This window comes from Pinus tabuliformis, chromosome 7, assembly GCF_031772625.1.
Source record: "Pinus tabuliformis cultivar Carrire ecotype Pingquan chromosome 7, CPIR1, whole genome shotgun sequence".
Lineage (NCBI taxonomy): Eukaryota > Viridiplantae > Streptophyta > Pinopsida > Pinales > Pinaceae > Pinus > Pinus tabuliformis.
This window is the reverse complement of record NC_142293.1, coordinates 553,946,823-553,958,328: the sequence shown is the minus strand read 5'-3', so window position 1 is coordinate 553,958,328 and position 11,506 is coordinate 553,946,823.

The window sequence follows — 11,506 nt, the reverse complement described above, 5'->3', positions numbered from 1 at the left end:
ATAGAGAAAATTTCCTTTATTTTCTCTGCATATTTCTTGAGGCAGTCCTTTAAATTCTAGACCTTCTTTTCATATTCTCTTAGTTGTGCATAGGTCTCATCTTCCATTTCTGTCAATGTGTTAAACTACTAGAGTAGCTCTTGATGTTCCCTCCAAGGCACTACTTCACCTTGATATCTTGCTATGGTCTGCTGCTGTTCCTCCATAGTTTTATGCAAAATTCTAATGGAGGCTTATACAATTAGGGGAGTGTAAGGAGGAACTACTTCTGTTTGTACCCCTATGTCATAAAAAGTAAATGGCGGATCAGTTTGTATTCCTACTTAAACAAGGGTAAGAGGAATGTCCATTGCTTGTACCTCGGGATCAGTCTATGTTCTTTCTTCATTAATAACATGAACAAGGTATGTATAAGTGCTGGCTTCACTAAGGAAAGATATAACACCAGTCTAAACCCCCATTTCTTGAGTTTCCAATTTATTTTTAGGTCTCTTGACATGGTCTATGTGACACTTCTTGCTACCTCATAACCATTTCTTTAGTTGTTGTACTTTTCTTTGTAGTTCCTTGTTTTCTCCTTTTAACTTGTCGATTTTCTTTTAGTGTTTTCCTTTTCCTTTATTTCTCCCAACTTTAGTACCTATGATCATCTGAGGAGAGCTAGTTATCACGACTTCTAGGGAGGAAACAACAACTACTATTTCAGCTTCCTTAGGAATAGTTTCCCAAGTGGGTTTGGCTATTGGTAAGATTTCAACTTCCCTTGTTTTTATATTAGTACCTGACTCCAGGATGTCCTTAGAAAAATTAACCTAAGGCTCAGCTAAAAATCCAATGCTAACATCTTGTTCTTCATCAATAAATTTTTTGAAAGGTTGTGGAGTCGTTCCCTCTGGAGAGGAAGGATCTAATAAAGTATCAACAGAGTCTTTAGAACACCCTTGGGGTGAAACAACTTCAAGATCATTATCTAAATCTAGGATAATAGTGGCTACAAAATCAATAGGAGAAGTTACAACCGATGAATTCGGTGAAGCTCCCTGTTCGAGAGGACTATCAGGATGGACTACAAGTTCTTCTGTTGAAGTGGTCACAACTTTTCCAAAATTTGCAGTATCTAGTAAACTTTCTAGCCCTTTTATTGCTTGGGCTACTGTTGTTTCATGTTCCATTTGATCTGAAGTTGATACATCCTCAGCCGATTTTTCTTCTGTTAGCTCCTCAAGAGGATTTGAGGAACTCTGGTCCTACTTATAAGTCTAGTGGACCTCCTCCTTTTCTTAGGCATGGAAGCTAAAACTGATCCCATCCTCTTATCCACTCTACTAAGTTTTTGAGGTTTCTCAATTTGTATAGTCTCTTGTGGAATATTTTTTCATGGGTGTTTTATCTAAATTTTCCTCATTGTCTCCTTCTGGCTGCTTATCGCTATCTAAAATGTCCCTAGATGCTCCAGAAGTTGTTTCCTTTTCCAAAGGAGTTTCTTGATCATCATTAGGGTTTCTAAATAACCCTTCCCAAGTCTGTTGGACTTGGCTAAGGCTTCTTATAACTAATAGCTTGATAAGTCCATGGTGATTTACAATTGCGGCTTGGTCCTTGGATCTCCTTATTCTAGTAGCAGTCTCATTTAAATTAAGAAAATATCGAAGGTTGAAAGTTACCTTTTGCCTTAGGGATTCCATAAGTTTAATATGATGCCCCCTTAACACATCGTATCTTCCATCACAGGTGATGTACCACTGAAAAATATCGGTTATCTCCTTCCATGGCTCAGGAAATGAATTGGGGTTATACCCCTTCCCCTCTGTGATAAATTCTTCGCTAGGATTTAAGAACAGAAGACCCACGTAATGAACAGAGGTGTGTGTATCATACCACTTTTCTCCTTCCTTTGAGAACCCTATCACTTCTGCTATTTCAATTTCATTTACTTGTACATGTATGTTTATCACTACTGCTACACCATTGTCCAAAATCTTAGTGAATTCTAGTGCTACCGCATTGTCAAACCCCTGTATCTATTCAAAATATTCTATCCATCTAGCTTGAATTAAAATGTTGTGTGCTTGTTATGAAACCTGCAACTGTGTGGGTTCATTTGAGACTAAATTCCCACCCATTTTGAACTATTCAACAAGGCGTAATCTTGCAATTTGGAAACAACAAAATTCACAATATAAGATGAAAATAAGCTTTTACAGAATATAGTAGTTTCATTGACATGAAATAGTATTAAAAATGTAGATAATAGTTGTCTTTCAATGTCAATTCGCCCCCCCCATAACAAGAGTAAAGTTCGTCCATGGTCATTAATCAAATTTTGACAAGATGGAAGATTTGGCACATTTAGAAGATAATGGTACATTAATGCAGTACAATAAAGCGACCGTTAAAAGGATAAATACAAATCATGATATATCTGTGGTGCATGAGTAAATGATTATGATTTGGGTGTGATAATATAACGCAATTTATTAAAAACCACGAAAGATGTGGACAAAACAAAGGCATGGGGAAATGTGTACAAAGGACTAGATGGATGGAAGTAATAGTTATATCAAGTGTATCATTAGAGAAAATAAAGGGAGATTAATTTAGAATGTTGATTTTCTAGAAAAAAGTATTTCTAATATGTAGAAGTATGGTAAAATTTTCATAAAGAACCAAACATCACCACATTCTCGGAAGGGTTTAAAAATGTCCATAAATAGATTTAACGTCTCTTATTGTTTTTATTTTGAAGGAACAAAAGGCCAAGATATATTGTAATTCTTGGTTTTACTTCAATACCATAGGCATGGCCTCTGCTGCCAGCAGGCGTCCATAGCCTCGATAGGGTTTCCTTTTTAACCCTTTGAGATGCCAGTGTCCCATTTACTAAGATATTTTCCGAATTTTGATGTTAATTAATTTTTGAATTATTTATAGAAGGTCATTATTTTGGCGTGGTAACTAATTAACAATAATGACATTCAACCAGGGCTAATGAGGTGAAAAAGATGGCTCATGATGAGACCTCTTATCCTTTGACTTAAAATCCAAAGGACATTACCCTAGCTTGGTGACTAGAAATGGTAATGTCACTCCACTAGATCCTATGATCATGGTAGGTCGACTGATGATGAGACCTCCTATGCTCTGTTAAATTATAATTTTCATTAATCTTAATAGGTTTCTTAGTAAATGGGGTGGCATGTTAACTCCTTAAGAGTTAGGGATGGTGTAAGAAGTATTATAGCAATTACTTTTCTAGCTTGCCAATTTTTTCCTCAAAAAGATTATGGTCATTTATCATTGGAAGATTAGCATTAAAAGATATTCCATAAGTGGTGATGAAAGGATTGAAATATAAGAATTATTGTAATTGTTCTACAATTGTAGAAAGAATTAAAAATTCACGGAAATTTCAAAATTCTGATAATGATTTTTCATAAACGATTCTCTAATGATAGCCATATAACAAATTGGTTTCTCATCATGATGCAGGAGCACATAGGCCTAGCCAACAATGTGATGGTGTGGTCACATGTTGTGGCTAATGAGAGTTTGGAGGAAGAATTGGTTATTTAAATTTATTAATTGCAAATTATGTAAGTAGTTAATTGTTGCCTAATTCTGAACAGAATTGGGCATAAGTGGCTAGTGATCCTCCTTGCGTGGAGATCAAGCCAAGTAGTTAGATTGATTAGTTAGGGAAGGATTTGATTTCTAAATATATTGTGAAGCCCTTCATTTGTGGAAGGAGATTGTTAGATAGGATGTATATGTATTTTCCTTTCTTTTCTGGAAAGAGGATTCGAGAGGATTCAAGATGGGATTGTAAGCCTATGGGCAGAGTAGGGAAAACAGAGGCTCTAATTAGAAGAATTAGGCCAGAGAGGGACAGAGAGCCTCAAGATATAATTATGTGTTTATGTTTATATACAGAGAGTTGATTTTGAGTGTGGAACTGTGTATTTATGCCATTTTCGAGTTCTGTTGTATATATATGTGTAGATAGCTAAAATCCCATTTGCAGGCATGTTAATCGACCATCGATCACTATAGGATCGATGGTGATCCATTGATTAAATGAATTATTGTTATCTTTAACTATTATGGAGTGACGTTGTGTATAGACAGAGTTTGGTGGAAAAATTGTGTTTTAACGCAGAAAAGCATCGAAGACAAGCGAGATTAAGTTAAGGAGGAAACGAACAAGAAGGAACAAGAGCTATTGGATCGATATGATCAACGGATAGGATCATATCGCAGAGACATAGGAATTGATATCACATCGGTAGATTAATACACAAAGGTGGTATTTTGGGCGAGGTAAAAGTGGTAAGTGGTAATGTTGTATGATCACCTGATTCCACTGACTGAGTGACATGTAGCAGCGAGGAGAGAGAGAAAACCACTTTTTCGGGGGGTATTCTCCGTGCTACTTGTCCACCCAAAATCATTGTGGACCGTCGGATCCACTAAGCATAGATCAACGGTGGAGGATTATCGAGCAAGTCTGTTGATCAGGAGGAAGAATAGCCGTCGGATCGGGAACCAGATCGATGGTTAAGATTTGATCGACGATCGCATTGTGGAAGGTTAAGTGACAGTGGACTGTGGAACGCTGATATGCTGATGGGCCAATAAACGATATCACTGATAAGCCGATATCAGAGATCGGAGGAGGAGTAGCATAGCGGGAAAGGATTTGGACCTAGATGGACTCGATCGAGTTCTGAATGCGGTTTCATAAATTTTGAGATCCGGCCTAAGCGTTTGTGGTCGGATTTCTTTGTATTTCTGATATTGTGTGTCCACGATAAATGTGATAGCAATATTGTGACAAACCAATGGAAAAGGGCCAATGAGTAGACCCAAGGGATTTATAGATGTAGGTGCATTGGTTTTGAAGTCTGGCCTTAAGGTTTAAGGTGGGTTTTTTCGTGTATTCCCGTGTATTTCAATAAAGTGGCATGGTCCCAGGGTTTTAAAGGAAAAGGCATATAGATTAATGCTTCTGATAAGATTTTGAGGGCGTAAACCATAGGCCCACGACTGATAAATGGTTAACAAAGGGGTTTATTGCCCTTAGCATGATTTTAACCCCATCATTTGGTATCAGAGCAAGGATGTCTTGCTTGTGAAGATTATGACTAAAAAGGTACGAAAGTTCGCAGCATGTTGAATGAATGAAGTTTGGCACCAGACTACAACAGTAAGACTATAGGAAGAACTTTTGGGAAGTTCTTAGAGATTGTAGCAGAACCTCATTCTAGCTAAGGCTTGGAATAGATAGGGACAAAGGAGTCCTTAAGAGTAGTGAGTGTAGCAACCAGAGAGAGAGAAAGAGTGCTTAGTGCAAGTTCTAAGGAAAGAGGACTTGGAGACCAGGCAGAGGAGAAGCTTGGTGAGAAGATCAACTTAGAAGGAAGTTGATTGGTTGCAGGTGTAGAGCTCACACAGAAGAGAAGATGGCTATGGTAAGTCATATGGAAGGTTCAAAAGAAGGCTACAAGATGAAGGAGAAGGGTGCTCAAACAATCTGTAGGAAACAGATCAATCAAGCAGAGCTTGATAAGGAAATGGCTGAGATAATAGAAGAACTCAATGCATTAGTAATGCTGCTAGAGGAGAACCAAAGACAAGGTTGGGTCTTGAAGAGGAAGCCAGTGAAGTGGCCTAAGTTGCAGAGAAGGTTGCAACAAGAATAGGTAAAGTGGTTGATGGAAAACCTCAGAGAAGCAGAAGCAGAAATGGAAGTTTCCATTTGTAGACCAGAACAGGGTGAAATGTTGGGTGAAGAGGATAATGGGAGATCAGTTGAAGATCTCATGAACTATTGGAATAGTTTAGAACAATTAGAAGATATGATGACAAGGGAAGCAGATGAGGCAATGAAGCCTTGTGATTTTAATTCTCATAGTTTGTGTATGTTTGCAGGATATGCAGAGGATGATGGACAGTCTAGTAAAACTGTCACAAAACAAGAATGAAGCTCTTGAGGTGAAGTATGATGGAGAATTCCTTCTAGAGGAAGAAGGTGCTGATTTATTGCAGCAAAAAGAGTTCATAGATGAAATTCTGTTTGGTGTAAGACAGTCAGATGAAGTTGATATAGACCAGAAGTCTAATGAAAATGCCATAGTGGTATTACAAGAAGGTAAACAAATGAATTTGTTTAATGAAATTGATGAAAGAACTTTGCAATATGATAGTGTAGAAAACAGGATAATTTAAGAGGATTTCCAGGAAAAGGATGAAGCTAAGAATGGAAGTTGTGATGAACTGCTGGAGAGATTTCACATGGAAATAGAATTCTTGGAAAGATTGCTCAAGGAACCTGAAGGAGAAATGAAGCTTTTAGAACCTGATAAAGAAAAGGATATGGTTACTATGCATGATAAGAATGAAATGTATCAAACATTTATAGAGTTAAGTAAATGTTTAGACTCTTCAGTTAATGATGTGACTATACGTACGAAGGACAACATTAATAAGTATGATGCTGAAATCAGAGAAATTGAGCAGAGATTATTTGAAGGTGAGATGGAAGATCAGGAGCAATAAGGAAGTTTGTCCTTAAAGACATGAGGGAGACATAGTTGAAAATAATTAATATTATTTTGTATTAATGGAGAAATGGTTACATAAGTTGTAACGTATCTCCTTAGTTTAGGATTTGTTCCTAGAGTTTAGGAGTTTGTTTGCAACTACCTGATTTCTAGTGATGTACTTAATAATGTAATCATTCACTTGATGAACTGTAGAGTGTACGGAGAGAGTCTCTTTGTATAAGTGCAGTCTCTAGGTGCAGTACTCACCTATGAGCTGTAACTCCTTCTTTTTAATTCAAATTTGATTTTTATCTTGGTATCAGAGCACAGAGTAGGGATAGCCTTAATTTTTTTTTTTTTAGGATGTATCATTGATTACAGAACTGTAGTGGCGCATTTGTAGAATCAAGTGGACTATAGTAACACCTGGAGCATAGGTCTCAGATGACTGATCATCTCTGAGTGCAAGAAAGTGTTGGCGCAGTTTTGACGTGAACAGTCGCGCCATTTTGGAGCGGAAAGAAGAGCTGGCACGGGTTTTTAAGGAACAGTCGCGCCACTTGGTGTGGTTTTGAGGGTGATAAGCGTGCCAGCGCACCAGAAAGTACAGTTGGCATGGAAAATCAAGGATTAATCGCGCCAATTTCGTGCCTCGCATCGATTTTGTTTCTGGCGCAGGTATTTTGCTGTCGAAGGAGCGCCAACCTCTTTCTCATTGAAAAATATGCAATTTTTTGCAGATCGGAGTTGCTCGGTGGTGGCACTTTGAATTTCCGGATCTGTTCGGTGGCAGCAGATCAGAGTAGCCCGGTGGTGGCGTATTGGAGTTCCTGATCTACTCGGTGGTAGCAGATCGGACTTGCCCGGTGGTGGCGCGTTGAAGTTCCTGATCTACTCGGTGGCAGCAGATCGGACTTGCCTGGTGGTGGCACATTGGAGCTCTGGACCTATTCGGTGGCAACAGATCGGACTTGCCTGGTGGTGGCGCATTGAAGGTACAATTTTTTTTTCAACAAAACAGAGGTTCGGATCTGGTATAAGTCAATATGAATAACAGTTTAGAATCGTGTCTCCACGAATCTAGCAAACTCGATGGATCAAATTTCAACAACTGGAAATTCAAGATGCAGACTTTACTTGAAAGTGAAAATGCGTGGTTGATTATGACGGGAAATGAGCAGAGATCGGGATTAGCCACACAAGAACAAAATTGGGATAAGAGGGAGACAAAAGAAAAGGTCATATTGAAGATGTCCGTCAAGGACAATGTTATCCCACATATTAGAGACTGTAAATCAGTCGCTGACATTTGGACGACCATTAAAAACCTATACCAGATGCAGAATTCAAAACGTGTCTTGTCACTCAAAGGCAAGCTGTTTGCATTGAAGATGGATGAGAATGAATCCGCTGCTGGATTCATTGCGAGAGTCAAAGACCTGAAGGACAGATTGGGAGATATTGGAGAGAAAGTTTCCGATTCAGATTTGGTCACGATTACGTTGAATGGAATGATTGATGATTACCAGACATTTATCACAGGGCTGTGAGCAAGGGAGAAAGCCCCTTCATTTGAAGAGCTGACAGGGATTCTGATACAAGAAGAAGAGCGACGACAAAATTTGAAATCTCAGAGCAATGACCTTGCTATGATGGCAAAAAGGAGACAGTTTAAAGGGAAGCGACATCAGCAACCGCAACAGCAGCAGTAGAGAGGAGCCAACACATTTCAGAAGAGACCATTTAAAGGTATGTCTGCTAATAATTTTCCCATCAAGAAATGTTTTTACTGTGGAAAACCTGGACATGAGATTAGAGATTGTTATAAGAGGCAGGTAGACGAAGGAAGAAACAAACGGAGAAAACATAAGGGTTACTTCGTTAAGGAAGAGGAGGATCATAGCCACGAACTTCAACTATTTATAGTCGATTGTGCTCTTTCAGCTTCAAAGGAAGATGAGGACGACATATGGTATGTCGGCTCTGGCGCATCCTCACATATGACTGGTAAGAAGGATTGGTTTGAATTTCTTGAAGAAACTTCATGTGGGTCGAAAATCTACTTAGGAGATGATAGTGGACATGAGATCAAAGGACATGGTGACATTCCTGTAAAATTACCTAGTGGAGACATTAGACACCTTAAAAATGTATTGTATGTTCCAGGAATTAAGAAAAATTTGGTCTTTGTCTCAATGATTACTGATCAGGACATGCAAGTTCAATTCTTTAAGACTAACTGTGTCATTAAGGATATCCAGATGGAAACAGTTGCAACAGGAGTGCGCGTGGGGAACCTGTACAGATTAGATGTGAAGAGTATGCCACAACAAGAAATGGTTGCAGTTGGATCAACAGTTGAAGATCTCTGGCATCAGAGATTTGGCCATCTTAATCTGCAAGACCTCATCCTACTTCAGAGAAAAGGTATGGTTGATGGACTCCATGTTTTCCATAATGTTAAGCTGGATTGTGATGGATGTGCATTAGGGAAAATTCATAGAGAAGAGTTCCCTTTGCATGTTAATAGAAAGGAAAGAGACATTTTAGAACTGGTGCATACAGACATCTGTGGACCCATGCAAACCAGGTCATTAGGAGGAGCATATTACTTTCTCTTATTTACAGATGATTGCACTAGATTTTCATGGGTATACTTTTTGAGTAAAAAGAGTCGAGCTTTTTAGTATTTTAAAGAGTTTAAATCCATGGTAGAAAACCAGACAGGAAAAAGGATAAAAATTCTCCGCTTAGATCAAGGGGGAGAATACAGGTTGGGAGAGTTCATGGATTTCTGCAAGCATCATGGGATTGTGCAACAGTTTACAGTGCCTCACACTCCACAGCAGAATGGAGTGGTAGAACGAAAGAACAGAACTCTTGTGGAGTGCGCAAGGAGCATGCTTCAAGGTAAGGGTCTATCAAATGGTCTTTGGGCAGAAGCTATTAACACTGCTGTATATTTAAAGAATAGGAGTCCTACTAGATGTTTAGGCTTCAAAACCCCTTTTGAGGCATTGTTTGGATTCAAACCAGCAGTGAGTCATTTAAGAATATTTGGGTCAAAAGCTTATGCTCATATACCTAAGGCAGATAGGAAGAAGTTAGATCCTAAAGCCCTGAAATGTATATTTGTTGGATATGGCACTGAGTTCAAGGCATATAAGTTATTTAATCCCGTGACTCACAAGGTTTTTGCAAGCAGAGATGTCATATTTCATGAACAGGTTGAAGAAGGAAAGAATGACTCTAATAGTGATTGGCACATTCCATTGCTATTGGAAGAAAATAGTGAGGAAGATGAAGAGCAGGAGGAGAAACAAGAAGAAGAAGTAACAAATGATGTAATCAATGAAGATGCAAGCTCGGAAAAGGTTGAAATTGAGGTAAGTCCCCTACCAAGGAGATCAGGTAGGAAGACTCGATTATCTTCTAAATTGAAAGGCTATGCATTAATGTCAAAGATTTTAAACATTGTAGAACCTGCAAATTATGAGGAAGCAAGTAAATATGATGCATGGAGGGCTGCAATGTATGAGGAAATAGAATCAATAAAAAGAAACCATACTTGGGATTTGGTTGAATTGCCTGAAGGTAAAACCCCCATAGGATGTAAATGGCTGTATAAACCAAAAATAAATGCAGATGGGAGTATAGAGAAACTTAAAGCTAGACTGGTAGCAAAGGGTTACTCACAGCAAGAGGGAATAGATTTCGATGACACCTTTGCTCCTGTAGCCAAATTAAACACCATTAGAATGCTAATTTCCTTAGCAACAAAACACAAATGGTAGCTACACCAGCTAGATGTCAAGTCTGCATTTCTGAATGGTGACTTGAAAGACAAAATTTATTTAGTACAGCCTGAAGGTTTTGTGAAAAAGGGACAGGAACATCTTGTGTGTAAATTGAAAAAGGCACTTTATGGTTTAAAACAGGCACCCAGGTCGTGGTATGAGAAAATTGACTCATTCTTTGTACAACATGGCTTTCATAGGAGCTTGAATGATCCAAATCTGTATACCAAGTTTAATAAAAAGAGGAAAATTATTTTGATTTCTTTGTATGTAGATGATATGATCATAACAGGGAATGCTAACAATTTGATCAAAGAAATCAAACAGCAGATGTCACAAGTGTTTGAGATGAAAGATCTCAGAAACCTTCATTATTGTTTGGGATTGGAGGTATGGAGAGACTCTGGACAAACTTTTCTCACTCAAGGAAAGTATGCCAGAAGCTTGTTGGAAAGGTTCGGAATGGAGCAGTGTAGATCAGCAGCAACATTATTACAGCAGAATTTAAAGTTGAGCAGTGACGATGGCACTAAAGATGTGGATGCCACTATGTACAGACAGCTAGTTGGCAGTTTGATATATTTGACTACAACTAGACCAGATTTGGCATATTCTGTTAGTGTGTTGAGCCATTTCATGTCAAAACCACTCGAAAGTCACTGGGTCGTAGCAAAAAGTGTGTTGAGGTATCTTAGTGGTACTAGTAATTATGGTATTTTGTACACTGACACTTCTGATGTTATTCTAGCAGGTTTTTCAGATTCCGATTGGGCAGGTCACTTGGATGATCGAAGATCTATCACAGGTTACGCATTCAACATTGGATCCGGGGTCATAGCATGGAGCAGAAAAAAGCAACACACTGTAGCTCTATCTTCATGTGAAGCTGAGTACCAAGCATTGTGTGCAGCCACATGTGAAGCTATCTGGTTGAGAAGACTTCTCAACGATGCAGGAGAAGAGCAGAAAGAATCAACTATTATCAAAACCGACAACCAGAGTACCATCAAGCTTGCAAATAATCCAGTCTTTCATAAAAATACCAAGCATATTGATACTCAAGTTCATTTTGTTCGAGAGAAGCAACAGTCAAAAGAGATATGTGTTGAATATTGTAAAACTTGTGATAACATGGCTGATATTTTTACTAAGCCTCTTGGGCATGTA